At 63.1% G+C, this 14,111-nt stretch overlaps 1 long non-coding RNA gene across 2 annotated transcripts; it reads left to right on the top strand.

Moving 5' to 3' along the window:
- Positions 1 to 1,554: 1,554 nt before the first annotated feature.
- LOC133042245 (uncharacterized) lies at positions 1,555 to 3,084 on the top strand. 2 transcript variants are annotated; one of them, XR_009689453.1, is made up of 2 exons: positions 1,555 to 1,833; positions 1,911 to 3,084. It is a non-coding gene; the product is annotated as an uncharacterized LOC133042245 (long non-coding RNA). The 2 variants fall into 2 exon arrangements; XR_009689454.1 differs by having other exon boundaries at positions 1,914 to 3,084.
- The last annotated feature ends 11,027 nt before the right edge of the window (positions 3,085 to 14,111 follow it).

Raw genomic sequence — 14,111 nt, forward strand, 5'->3', positions numbered from 1 at the left:
AACCTGTTTAGCTTCTCACAAGATGGTATGTCCCCTTAGGGCATAGAGCAGGCTGATCCTACAAGGAGACCAAGGGGTAGTGGCTTCAGTAAGACTGAAGCTCGTTTCTCTAACACAGAACATCCAACCAGGAGTGGGCATGCGGGCTGCCCGGCCGCTGCCTAGGAGACCCAAGACTGCGTCCACCTGCTGGAGACCCAGCTGCACCAGGTCCCAGCTGCTTGGGAAGGGAAGGGGTGACCCGGCCACCACTGACCACTTGGGCTACCGGGTGGGGTGGTCCCTGGGGGCAGCGCATGCCCACCTGACATTCAGGCTGGGGACATCTGGCCAGTGAGGACAGGCACGGGGTGGGGGTGGGGGCGTCCCTGATCCAGGGGATTTTGTTGGTGGAGGTTAGGTAATTAGCTGAGTGACCATGAATTAATTTCATTTCTTTTTGGTCAGAGGACCACCTGGGTGCCACTGACCGTTTGGGATGTTCCAAAACCTCCTTTGGGATCAGGGATCAGAGATGTCTGCTCTGGACTCAGGAGGCATGTGTGCTCCGTCTGTGGGTGCAAGCACCTATGGCATCTGGGTGTCTGGCAGGTGAGGCCACAGTTATGCTGCATCTTCTGTCTGTCTGTCCACTTTCCGTGACTCTGAGCTCCTGGTGTCTGCCGGGGCGTGCTGCGGGTGGGTTTGTTTGCCCCTGCGTTGCTTTATAGATTGAGGGGCTGCTGGGGGCTGTGTTCGAACCGGGACACACAACGCCCTGCTCTGCTCGTGACCTGGTCTGTGGCCCCCCTCGGTCAGAGGCCAGGACTGCTTCCCTTTAGTACACGTGCTTCTGTCCCAACGCTGCCCACTGCTGACAGCACGCTGTTGGGTCTTGTTGGGTTTTTTCCCAAACCCAGCCTAAGCACCTCTTCTAATTGGTGAGTTTAGCCCATGCCATCACGCACCAGCTGCCCTGTGTGCTCAGTTGTGTCCGACTCTGCGACCCTGTGGACTACAGCCACCAGGCTTCTCTCTCCATGGGATTTTCCAGGCAAGAATACTGGAGTGGGTTGCCATTTGCTGCCACACTTGGACTAATTTCTACTGCCTTATTCCATGTATTCTATTTACTTTGCTTTATTAAAAAAGTTTTTTAAAGTAATTATTTATTTTTGGCTGTGTTGGATCTTTGTTGCTGCTCTGGCTTCTCTCTGGTTGCAGTGAGCGGGGGCTAGTCTCTAGTTGCGATGTGTGGGCTTCTCACTGAGGTGGGATCTCACCGCCGCAGAGCACGGGCTCTAGGGCACTCCAGCTTTAGTAGTCTGTCTCCCAGGTTCTAGAGCATAGGCTGGTAGTTGTGGTGCATGGCCTTAGTTGCTCTGAGGCATGTGAGATCTTACTGGATAAGGAATTGAACCCATGTCTCCTGCATTGGTGGGCGGATTACTTACCACTGAGTCACCAGGGACTTCTTTTTTTTCTTTTTTTCCTCTTTCTGTTTCTCATTGGAGAAACCAAGCTTTCTATTGCTGCTTTTAAAAGGAACATGTTGTACTTATCTGATTTGGCCACTCTCAGGTTCATACCTGTGTTCACTTCCTCCTCAATACCTGCCCCTCCCCTGAGGGGCCAGCTCTCAGCCCCCTCCTGCCCCGCACCCTCTTCAGTTATTTTGTTATTTCTGGGTGGAGGAGAGCAGGGACCGCGAAAATGTCAGGCCGGCACAGCACCCAGCCCTGCCTCTCCTGCTCTCTGACTGCCATGGAGACCCTGCCTGCCAGAGAGGAGGGGCACTCGGGGCGCAGGCCTACCTCCTGCAGATGAGCTCCTGGGGGAGACATGTGCACACAGGTAGGGAGCTAAGCACCCCCATGCACCCCAAAGAGAAGCTGTTCCGGGCTTCTCTGCTCATGCTCCTCTCCCCACAGCAGACCTGGTGGGCTTCCTGCAAGAAGAACACCTTGATGGCCCTTGTGTTTTCCAGCACAAATGCAAGTGATGGTTTCTTCCTGCCAGTGCACGTGATGCTGGCCCCCAGAAGGAGAGTCCACACGCCAATCCCTGCCCGTGACCCCAGCCTCATCTGGGGAAGGGTCTTTTTGATGTAGCGTCAAGCATGAGGAGATGAGGACACTCTCGGTTGTGGCCTTAATCCAATGGCAGGCGGTCCAGCAGAGACCCACCGCAAAGAGGCGGCATGGAGAGATGTCCGGAGCCCCCAGAGCTGGCCGGGCCGGAAGGGACTCTCTCACAAGAGCTTCCGGAAGAGGCACACCCCTGCCCGCACCCTGATTTTGGACTCTGGCCCCAGACCGGTGAGAACAGATCTCTGTTGTTTCAGGCACCAGGCCCCGTCTGTGATCGTTTATTGTGTCTGCCCCAGGAAGCGCCGACGCCCCTTTCCCACACAGAAAGCAGGCCCATCAGCTGCTCTGCCCTTCTCCTCCTGGTCCTGCAGCCCACACGGCATCGTCATGCGTTTCCCACAGCTGCCTGGTATTTGGCAGTGTGGACAGACGGTGGCCTCTTCATCAGCCCTGATGATGTCGGGATCACCCCACACCTCCTGCCCTTGCCAGCCAGGTGGTACGGAGTGCCTGCATGCAGCCTTAGTCATTCAGCCATGTCAAGCTCTTTGCAGCCTCAAGGACGGTAGCCCACCAGCCTCCTCTGTCCATGGGGTTCTCCAGGCAAGAATACTGGAGTGGGTTGCCATGCCCTCCTCCAGGGGATCTTCCTGACCTAGAAATCGAACCTACATCTCCTATGTCTCCTGCATGGGCAGGCAAGTTCTTTACCACTAGTGCCACCTGGGAAGACCTGGCACTGAATAACCATGAATGAAGTTGCTGCTGGAGACCGCAGGTATGGCAGCGAGGCTCACAGCTGAGTGCACCTGTGACCTTGCTCAGGACGGCCAAGTTGCCCTTGGAGCTATTCCATTCACACCAGGGAGAGACACAGCTGAAAAGAGATTGCCTTTTGCCCCTTGGCCTTCCTCTTCTTCCTTCTTGGTGTGTAGATGTGACAGCTGGAGCCCCTGCAGCCTTTTCTCTGTCCATGAGGATGGAAGCTAAGGCTAAGAATGACAGATCAGAAACACATGCAGCCTGGGCCTTTGAGGAGCTGTGCGCCAGCGTCCAACGGCCCCCGTGGCCTGACCTCCGGGGAAGGGGAGAGGATAAACCCTTACTGTGTATAAACTGCTGTACTAACAGGTGAACCTATGAGACACGAGTTTGGTGAGTCCCTTTGGGGGCTGTCACCATTCTCCTGCCCACTGTCTCAGAATCCCACATGTTGACCCCCATTCAGCCCCCGAGAGGTAGGCTCTCCCTTCTGTGGTCACTCAGCATTCCAGCCAGCCCACCTGAGAGAGGGTGGGCAACCCATGGGGGCTAGGGAGACCAGCCTGGGTGGCCTCTGGACACCACAGTGGGGGAGGGGTGGGGCTGAGGTCGCGCTGGGGCTCAGGGAGGCGGCAGGAACCGAATGAAGCCATGGCCTCAGTTTCGTGGCTGGAAGCTGGTGTCTTGACCCCACGTCTCCGTGCCTGTCTCGTTTCTTCATTGGTTTTGACCTCAGTGGGAGGGGAGGTCTGATCCATCACTGCCTGAAGCATCCCTGCCCCATGCTCAGTACTGATGGAGGCTGCTGATCCAGCCCGGGTCCTGGGAGGCAGGCAACCCCCCTGGCAGGGAGGGATCCCTGCTGCCCTGCACCCTGTGTCCCCCGAGGCCACACTGCTCGTCTTCTGCACCCTCCCTGGAGGCAAAAAATAATTTGTTGGGAGGATAACGGGGTGGGAAGCAGGGTTGCTGAGTTGTAGAGATGGGGGAGCGAAGCTGGGGGAAGAGACATGGTGGCCCTGGAGGGGACAGGCAAGGGCACAGCAGGCCCTCCTCACAGCCGTGGGGACTCCAGCCTCATGCCTTTGCTTGTCTGGGACCGGATCCTCCAGGTCCCGGGGAGGATGACATCCAAGCCCGTCCACGAGCTGAGAGTGATGTCATGCAGGGCTGGTGGGTGTGGGGGTTCCCTCCTCCACACGGGGAGCCCATGGTGGGTTCTGGGGAGGCAGTGCTGGACGCGATGGAGCCTCCTGAGGGAGGGGACAGACTCTGACCAAACCACCATGAAAACGACAGGTTCTTCCTCGAGAACGGCTGTGTTGCACCGGCTGCCACGTGTGTGTCCACGTGTGTGTCCATGTGGGGAGGGACCTGGGCCCTGGGCTGGGCTTCTGAGAAGAGAGTCCCAGGCAGGGATCTGGGTGAGAGTGGTCTGTCAGGAAGAGAAAGCAAGAGAGACAGCGGGGGCGGGGCAGAGGGTCAGAGGGCGCGACCCAGGGACGGCCAGGGTGCTAGGTGCCTCCTGCGGGGCGCTCCGGGGCAGCGAGACCTGCCCAGGGCTCACCAGGGCTGGGGGCGGCAGGTGGACCCCTGCCACCCCCAGGGACTTGTGTGTCTGTGTGCACGGCCCACGCGCATCCCAGCGGCTAGAAGACCCCTCGTGGTGAGGTCTGCGGGAAGAGGCCACTCGCTGGCTCAGATCCACTCAGTCCCCACATGCAGGCCTCCCACTGCCCACTCAGGACTGGAACTGGACCGGGGCTGCTGTGATTTCCAGAGAAACAGCAAGGCCCCTGAGAGGCGCCAGCTGGCCCCGAGCCTCCTCCTCCCTCCACCTTCCGTCTGCTGGCCACTCGCTGCCCAGGGCTCAGGCCTGGTCCTGGGGGTGGGCGAGCTGGCTGCGCATGCACAGGGGGCCTGGGGCACCACTGAACACCCAAGTCCTCTGAGTGGTACCCCAAACTCTTTGTGATGGTCGGGTCAACGGCTGGACAGAGCGCCTGCCGGTCCACTGGCACGTGGAGCCTGGTCACAGGGCCGCCTGGCAGCTCTGGCCGGGCCAGATGCCCACTGCATGCGGACGGAGCCTCTGTGGCCAGGGTGCAGGGCGAGGCAGAGAGGGCCTGGGTGCTGCCACCTCTGCCCGCACAGACCCCTGCTCCCCACGCTGGGGCCACAGCAGCTCAGGCACCAGGGCTACGGGCTCAAGGCCCACCCTGTCCCCAAGGGCAGCATCCGCTTCAGGGACTGTGACGCCAAGCTGTGCCTTGGCTGTGCCTCTAGGGGCCGCCACTGGGCCCCTGCGGGGGGCTGGTGCAGTTCCTGCTTGGCTGTGACGTGGTTACCTCCATTTGAAATCATCTCAGCAGGCAGCGCTCTGGACCCCAGGAAATGCCCCCGAGCACTTGGCGTTTTCTTGGGATGAAGGGCAGCTCACGTCCTGCCTCCAGCGGGCAGTCGCCCCTCCTGCCTCGGGCCCTGTGGGGTCTGGCCGTGCAGGCCCCACAGGAGTCCTGTGTCACGAGGCCAGGGTGGTGGGCAGTGGATCCCTGCTGGCACCGTCCAGAGGGTAGAGGGAGGGTGACGAGAAGCATGTGGGCACATGAGGGGCAGCAGGCGCCAGGCCACGGAGGACGGAGGAGGCGGGGGCATCTGGAGAGCGGGGCAGAGGGCCACTCATGGGAGCCTGGTGGAGACTGGCCCCCACGCAGGGCAGCAGGGTGCCCTGGAGGCACGTGGACGTGCCAGGGGCCTACTGGCCTCGCTGTCCGATCACGCAAATGTGGATTTGGACTCTCTAGTGGTGTCCTCTGTGCTCCAAAGCCTCAAGAAGCCTCTGAGGTTAGCCTCGTAACTGTAGTCGTCTAACCGGTAGGACTTGAGCCACGAAATAGGTGTGCGAGATGTGTAACAGTGTCGGCCTGTGACCTCGTTTGTAACCTTGAGCCCCACCCCCAGACTCGAGACGCGGCACCCCTTCCACGGCTCCGCCCTCGGGGTCCTGTCCACGTCTGGGTCAGCCTCCAGCTCCCAGGTTAGCGCACTCCCATCCTCTACTGGGGGCTGCCCCCTCCCACCTTCTGGCCGGGCATCTGGGCTGCTGACTCGGGATGGACTGGCTCCCCTGGGGCTGCCGAAACAAAAGGCCCACAAAGCGGGCTGCTGGAAGTAACCCGGAAGGACCCCCAGTCCTGGAGGTTGGGGCCGGAAGCCGCAGGGTCAGCAGGGCCACCTCTGTCTGGACCTCTGATCCCTTCCTGGCCTCTTCCACCGGCTGGCTCACTGCCCACCTGCATGGGTGCCCCTGCAGTCCCAGCCGCTGCATCCCGGGTGTCTGCCCCTCACGTGGCCTGTCCATGTGGCTCCCTCACCTGCGCTTCAGGCAGTTGGATTGCGGCCCACCCTGATGACCTCATCTTAGCTTGATCACATCAACTGCAAAAACCCACTTCCAAATAAGGTCAGATCTGTAGGTACTGGGCTAGGGTTTCAACATACCTTTCTGAGGGGGCACAATTCAACTCATAATAGTGGGTGAGCCAGTGACAGTCAGTGAAGCCAGTGTGACTCTCTGGAGCTTCCAGGAGAGAGGGGACTGGGTTTCTTTCCCCTGCTCTGAGATGTGAGCCCAGGCGGCCACCTGGGCTGCATACACCCCAAGAATAGAGCCAAAGAGCGGGAAGTAAAGCTGATAGAGAGAGCGTGTGCGGCGGACTGACACCTGGATCGAGCTGCACCTGAAGGCCTGCTGCCCCGGCCACTCTGCACACAGGCTGGCATGTCCTCTTTTCTGCCAAAAGCACCTTCTGAAGTGTTGTGTCACGGCCACCTGAGCAAAGTCCACAGATGAGAAACTGGCATAGGGAACGGGCTTTCAACCTGGCCTGAGCTGCACTGGCCACTTCCCCGGGCAAACAGGCAATCAGCCCCGCCCAGCAGGGGGCAGACGGGTCAAGCAGTGAGACGCTGGGCCATGGGGATGAATGGCAGACAGGGTCTGACCCACTCAAGGGGCCTGCACGGGAGTGAGGCCAGAGGCCGGCCAAAGCTTCTGGAAGCTGTTCAACGTTCAGGCGACTTGGGCTCCAGGGAGGAATCGAGCAGCTTCCCGCTCCCTGCTCTTCCCTCTGGGGCAGCCGGGGGCCCCGAGAGCAGGTGGGGAGAGAGGGGCCCAGCCCTGGCCCAGTGGAGACTGCCCCCCAGTTTACTGTTTCTGGTGACCAACAGAGACAAGCCCCTGTCGCTCCAGGGGCTACAGGGCCTCTGCCCAGACCCGCTCCAGGCTCGGGGGCCCCCTGGCACATGGCTGCCCTTTCTCGGGCCTCAGTTTCCCCCACGTAGTCAGGGCTGTTGAGCACACACACAGACACGCACTCGACAGTGATAGACCAGGACTCTAGCTCTGTCTTCTCCTGGGTAAACCTTTGTGTCTGACCAGGAGAAGCCTCTTCTTTCACTGTACGTGCCCTGAAAATCAGAAAGGTGGCAGACAGGCCTCTGCCTCAATCAGGTCCCCCAAGGGATGCCCCCGCACCCCCATCCCAGCCCACCTGCAGGGGCTCAGAGCCTCCAAGGTGGGAAGGGCCTCAGGCACGAGAGATGGTGGCCTGCGCCCTGAACCCCGGCCCTTGGCGCAGGTCGGATGGATGCAAGGGCCCACCCCGGGTCCCTCCTGCCCCTCCTGGGCCGTCTATGCTTGCTTACCGCCCGTTCCGGGCACCCAGCCGCCCCGGGTGCTACCCTGCCAAAGGTCGCCTGTCCACACTGCTCTGAGCAGGCCCACCTCGGGCAGCCCAGCCCCACCTGGGCCCGTCGCCACTCGGGACACGACGCAGAGTGTTCACCAGTTCGCTCCACCCTGATGATGGCCGGAGCTCCGCCGCAAGGCCTGGCGTGAGCGGGCTGGTCCGAAGGCCGAGTCTGGCTCAGTCGGCACCTGCCCTCTGGCTCAGCCCTGTCTTGGAGAGTGGGGCCTGGGCGAGGCCACAGGGCCCTCTCCCTGCCCCTCCTGGGCCCCCACCCCTCTCTGGGGGGCCGGGTTGGGTGGGCAGGGGCCCCAGCATTTGCAAAGTGTGTGTGTGTGGTGGAGGGGGGCAAAGGCCCAGTCACGGCACTGAGAAGGAGCCCCGGGATGGACAGACAGCTGGCACACGTGGCCGCGGGCTCCAGCAAGCTGAGTCAGCCGGGTGGATGCCCGGTGTGGGGGCACCCGAGCCGGGGCCTCTGCCTGTCTTGACCGCCCACATCGCTCGGCTGCTGCGTGATAGGAGCCTCAGGGTGCACAACGGAGGCAGGGTGAGGCCGTCTCAGGCCACTGGGCAGTGGCTGCTGACTTGGCCAGCAGGAGCGTGCGTCAGACCAGGACCTCAGCCCTAGGTGCCCCGTGGGAAAGGCTGGAGGTTTCCCCAAATCTGGTCCGAGGTCTTCCTGGGTCCCCGGCCTCCCGACTCTGACATGGGCCCCCAGCCAGCTGGACTAGAGGCTGACGGGAGATGCATCTGGACCCGGACAATAACCCACTCCCTGTGGGGGTCTGGGGAAGGGTGAGGCGAACGGAGTGAGATCTAGAGATCAGGTGGGCAGCTGGGGACCCCTGGGCCCTGCAAGGACACCCTGCCGGCTGGAGGGCAGGCAGGAACACCCTTCCAGCCCCCAAGGCTGTCATGTGGCCAGGGCCTGGAGGGTGGGCTGTGCTGAGTGTGGGGTGGACGAGCCCCTCCCGGGAGACGCCTGGCACCGGTCCGCTCATGGTGCATCCGTCAGCCTGCCCCAGCCTGCCTGCCCACCCCACCCAACATTCTCTGATGGAAAGTTCCCAGGGCAACAGCAGCACAAACCCCGTGGAAAAAACAGGCCTAGGCAGAAGCAGGCCGGGGGTCACAGGCAGGGCCTGACTGCATCCCTGGGCTCCCCTGAAGCCTGGGTCCCCTCCTTTGCAGACCTGACCTCTGGCAGCTCCTCCCCAGGCAGGGTATTCCTGGGAGATCTCAGCCCAGCATGGTGTGGACATGGGAAAGTCCTGGTGTGTCTGCTGGACACAGTGCCCACCCCTTAGTAGAGGCCAGTGTTGGGGAGAAGGATCAGCAGGTGAATGAAGGAATGTGGTGCCCACCAGACCACCCATGGCAATGCAGGTTAGAAAACTGTGAGCCCGCAGGACCCCGGGCCCCTCTGCTGGACATCACCCCGTGCAGGGTTTCTAGGCCGGAGGCGGGGCTCCTGCCCCCAGTCCAGGTGTGGCCAAGGTGTGTGGTTCCTGGAAGCAAAAGCCATCAGTGTGGGGTGTGGGGAGCCACGGGGGACGGGGTCCAGGCCCTGAGGGTGGGGGACCGGAGGCGGAGGGGGGCCGTGAGGTGGGAGGGAGACGCCGCCCAGTGTCCAGGGTCTGGGGCAGGAGGGGCCTCTGCGGGTGTTGGGGGGGAGAATACAGGAGCGGCTCGCCGATCCGACAGGAGGGGGGCTCCCCGAAGCGCGTGCCCTGCTCTCCCCTGTTTACACCAACCCCCAGGGCAGGCTTGGCACCATCTCCAGCAGCAGCCCCCCTCACCCCACAGCAGTGCCAGGAGGCAGGACGAGGCCTGGGTGGGTAGTGACAGCCCCCCGATCCCTCCACTGTGCAGGCGACCAAGGGGGGTGGGGTGCAGCTGCAGCCCCTTCCCGGTCCCCGCCCCCCCATGGCTGAGGTCTGCCTCCCATTTCCCAGGCAACTGGTGGCTGGCAGGATAGTTGGGACCATTGCTGGCCCCGCTGGGCCGGAGGGCAGATGGGGCAGGTACACTTGGGGCCGTGGGGCCACGGAAGCTGCCAGCAGTAACCCCCGAGGGGCCCTCAGGCGTGATCCGGGCCCTGGCCTCCCATGCAGGGGTGGTGAGAGGGTGGGGTAAGCCTCAGGGCTCCACCCTGTTGTGGGCCCCCAGCCTCGCCACAGCAGAGCCACCCTCAGTACCCCTCCTGCAGGCCGCGTCCCTGTGAAACCCCCTCTTAAGCCTGGGCCGCCTGGAAGGGTGAGGGGCCCTGCTTCCGCCAGGGGTCTCTCGGGCTGGGTGGAGGCCCCAGGCCTCGGAGGGGATAGAGTCTGTGGGGTGGGCCGTGGTGCAGGGGTGGTGGCCCTGGTAGGGTAAAGGTCACCCATATCCCCGCCGCCCAGAGCTGGGACAAAATGCGTTCCCACCCCCGGCGTCCCCGGGCCCCTGGATGCTGCCCGCAGCCGGCTGAACAGTGGGGAGAGCTGCAGGCCTCACAGGGACCCCTGGCACCCGAGCCACCTGGCTGGGGGAGCAGGAGGCTCAGGTCTGTGGGCTGGGCGGGGGAGGGGAGTACTGTGGGACCCCCAGGCCTCCTGAGACTTGGGCTGAGCCCTGGCCCACAGCAATGGCCTGCAGACCCGGGTGGCAGGTGGGGAGCGGGCACTGCAGGTGCCTCTGAGCCTGCGGACGGAGGCCGGGGGAGGCTGCGGGGGCATGGGTGGGGGGACCGCCCTCTCAGTCCCCAGGTGGGGGTTCATCCCAGTGGCCCGGAGTCTCAGGGAGGCCTTCGGCGCATGCCCACTGCTGCTGACCAGAAGAGAGGCTCCTGGCTGAGCCGTGGGGGCAGGGGGCAGCCGGGGCCTGAGGGCTCTGCGGTGCCTGCCAGGGTGGGTGGGAAGGGGGGCACAGGACTTGGTGGGCACGTGTTCACAGGGCTTGGGCAGAGGGACTGTGGCCAGGGCAGATGGCCTGACGAGGGCCCTGGAGGCGGGCTAGCAGTGGGGTGGGTGCCCAGGTGCCCGGGGAGGGCAGGGTGTGTGCCCAAGCCCGTGTGTCAGAGTGGTCCTGCCTCTTCCCGGCTGTGTTCTAGGCAGAGGTGGCACCTCTGGGGGCTGCTGGTCAGAGAGGCTCGGGAGCAGGACCCCGCGCCCAAGGCCACATGAGGCAGCTCTGGCCAGTGGAGCTGGCGGTCAGTGAGGAGGGCTGTGACCTGAGGTCCGTGGGGTCCAAGCTTTGCAGGGGCCTCAGGGGCTGGGAGGATGGGGGCTGGCCACGGCGTCCTACGGGAGGAGAAGGCAACCCCAGGGAAGCTGGACAACTTGGGGGCTCCCGCCAGGCTGGGGCGCCGTCTGCCAGGGAAGAGGGCCATCCGGAGGAGGCTTGCTGTGAAGAGATGCAGCTGGACAGGAAAGCCAACTGCAGATTGACTGCAGAGGTTTCTGTGGCCATGTCCAGATGGGGTTCCCACCCGCCGAGCAGCGCCAAGTCCCTGTGACAAGCCTTCCCTGCTCTCCCAGTGTGGTCCTGGCCAGGGGCACAGGCAGGCCACCCCTGGGTGCGTCTGGCCAGCCAAGGACAGTGCCTCTGGGGACAGCACTGTCCAACCTCTGAACTGCATGGTGGGGGGGGGGGGCGTACAGAGAGGCCCTAGCAATCTGGGCACAGCGTCCCTCCTCTGTCTAGCAGAGCTCCTGATGCAAACCACAGTGTTGCTCTTTATGACTTCTGTGTACGCAGTTATTACAGAGAAAAAACACATGTGGAGCAAAATATAAAGACATCTGGGCTTCCCTGGGGAGGGGGGGCGGCTAGTGGTTAAAAAAAAACAACCCACCTGCCAATACACGAGACATAAGAGGCAAGAGATGTGGGTTCAATCCCTGGGTCGGGAAGATCTCCTGGAGGAGGGCATGGCTACTCACTGCAGTATTCTTGCCTGGAGAATCCCACGGACAGAGGAGCCTGGCAGGCTGGAGTCCATGGGATCACAAAGAATCGAACACAACTGAGGGACTTGGCAGTAGCGTGAAGACCTCTAGCTCTCATGTGTTGGTTGGGTGTCTCTCCTATGCTAACGCAACCTCACAGCCCAGCCCAGGCATCTGGAGTGGGTTCCGCCCTGGCTCTGCCTTCCTCCCCCACCAGATACTGAAGAGGGGAGAAGCTAGGGCTTGCCTGAGGTAGCTTCAAGGTTTTCCTCCTGCCCTGGAATCCCAGAGCCCTTTCTTCACTTGCTCTACCTGGCTGAGTTCTCAGACTGCGGACAGTCTCTGTTTTCACCAGCAGCCAGGACCCAGCTTCACTGGCCGGCGGCTTAAACAGAATCTCCCAGCTCTGGAGGCCAGGACCAGGGCAGAGCCTCAAGGCTGTGAGTGCGAGTCCACTCCAGGCTCTGCTCCATTCCCAGAGTGTCTTGTCTTGTGTGTTCACATCACCTCTGAGTGTGTGTGCATGCGTGTGCATTATGTGTGTTTGTAATACGTGTGTGTGTGAGCGTATGTGTGTCCTAATCTGTGTTCCTACAGGGACCCTAGTCAGGGCCCACCCGACTCCAGCACACCTCATCTAACTAACCTCATCTGCAGTGTCGGTATTTCCAAGTATGGGGGGGTCTCAGGATTAGGACTTCAATATATGAATTTAGGGGGACACAATGCGACCCATAATAGGGGTGACCCTTGCTGGCCTTTCCTTCCCCGTGCTGAGCACCGGGCACAGTGCTGCCAGCTGGCCCAGCCTGTGTCATGACCCCTTGCTGATGAGGGGCCAGCGTCCGGCACAGGAGGGGGGCCCGGATGTGGCAGGTACCAGGGGGACGGGCCAGTGGGCATCTCAGAGGCCGGCAGGTCATATGACTTCTCTGACAACATGGGAGCCGCACACTTCAGGGAGGCGCCAGAGGGGATCCGAGGCCAGCACTGTGGCCCTCACAGTGACCTTCCAGAGTAGACTGGGGTCAGCACAGTGTGGGGACCCTTGGGTGTCCTCAGACCCCCTCCATGATCCATGCCCTCTGACCTACAGCTGCTCTGGGCAGGGGTGGAGGCTGTGGGGCTGGGCACACCTCTCAAGAGACTCCAGGTGAGGGGACGGGATTGGGCCCAGAGCCACCTCCTTGGCCTCCCGACACTCCCACCCCACCCCACTTCAGTTCCCCGAGGCCCCTCCCTGCTGTGTTGGCAAGCCTAGGTCTGGGGGGTATGGGGCTTAAAACCTTGACCACAGCTCCATGGAAGGCACTGGCTCTGAGGGGCCCTGATCAGAGGCAGCCCGAAGGCTTGGGGAGCAGGACAGGGACCTGGGCCTGCCCAAAGGAGGGTCCCGGGAAGATGTGAGCTGGGGGCCCCCATGGGGAGAGGACCCAGAGGAACAAGGACCGGCGGACGAGGCTGGGCAGGGTGACCACATGCAGCTTCCCCCACGCTCTGCCCCTGGGGCACAGGAGGAGACCCAAGCCCGGCAGCCTCCCCTCCTGCCCACAGCGAGGAGCTGGCCCACTCCTGGGCTTCCTGGCCTGGCAGCAAAGTGGCCTGCGATGGTGGGCCCCAGGAAGGTCTGGCCACAGGCCAGCCTGGGCTCACTTTCCAGAGGACATCGTGGACAGGGTCCTGGAGTCCAGTGAGCAGGCCCGGATGTGAAGGCAGCTGGCCTGACACGTCTTTGGGGATGGGACTGGGGACAGAGGAGGACAGGCCACGGGGCTTTGCTCCACTCCATCCATCGGGGACCTCTGGGTAGCAAAGGGGAGAACCGGCTGCAAGCTCCATGACTGGTTCCTGTCCTGGGAGTTATGCCCGCCAGGTTCTGGGCCTCCATCCTTGGCACCTCCCGGAGCCCCTGCCCCAGGGGTAGGTGCTGGGACAGGGAGCACCTGCTCCGAGCCCAGGCTGGGGGCTGGACTCACGGGGCAAGGCCTGGCCATCCCTTCCGAAAAGACTGGAAACCCGCTGGCCACACAGACCTCATCTCTTCCTTGGTCGAGGCGGGGAGGCCACTCAGTCACCGAGGCAGACCCCTTGGTGCCGCCGGGGTTCTCCGCAGCGGCGCAGGAGGCGGGCCCCAGGGCGGGGCGCAGGCCCTGGCGCGCAGGAGGACGCGGACCGTAGGGCGCTGGCCGCATGGCCCGCCGCGGGCAACGAAGTCACATTTGTGAAGCGAAACCGCCCGCACGGCCGGCGGGGCCGCATTTCCCTTGCAAACGCCATTCAAAGGCCGTCTGGGCGGCGCACCCTGCTCGCTGCGGCCGCCGCGTTCCTTCTCCGTGACTCCAGGGGAGGGGTCGAAAGGGGCTCCGCGGCAGTCGCCCCCTCCCCACCGAGGGCGCCCTCAGGCCGCGGCGGGCGGCGGCGCCCCTGGGGCGTCGGCCAGCCCCGCGCGGGACTCCAGGCCCGCGTCACGCCCTAAGGGCGCCCCTGCCAAAGGGCAGCCCCGCGTGCCCCCCGCCGCCCCCAAACCAGGGCGGGGCCGCCGGGGGCGGGGCCTGCGCGGGTTTAAAGCTGGAGGCGCCCGGCGCGGGCACCGCGGCGAGCTG

Source organism: Dama dama, chromosome 21, assembly GCF_033118175.1.
Source record: "Dama dama isolate Ldn47 chromosome 21, ASM3311817v1, whole genome shotgun sequence".
Taxonomy (NCBI): Eukaryota; Metazoa; Chordata; class Mammalia; order Artiodactyla; family Cervidae; genus Dama; species Dama dama.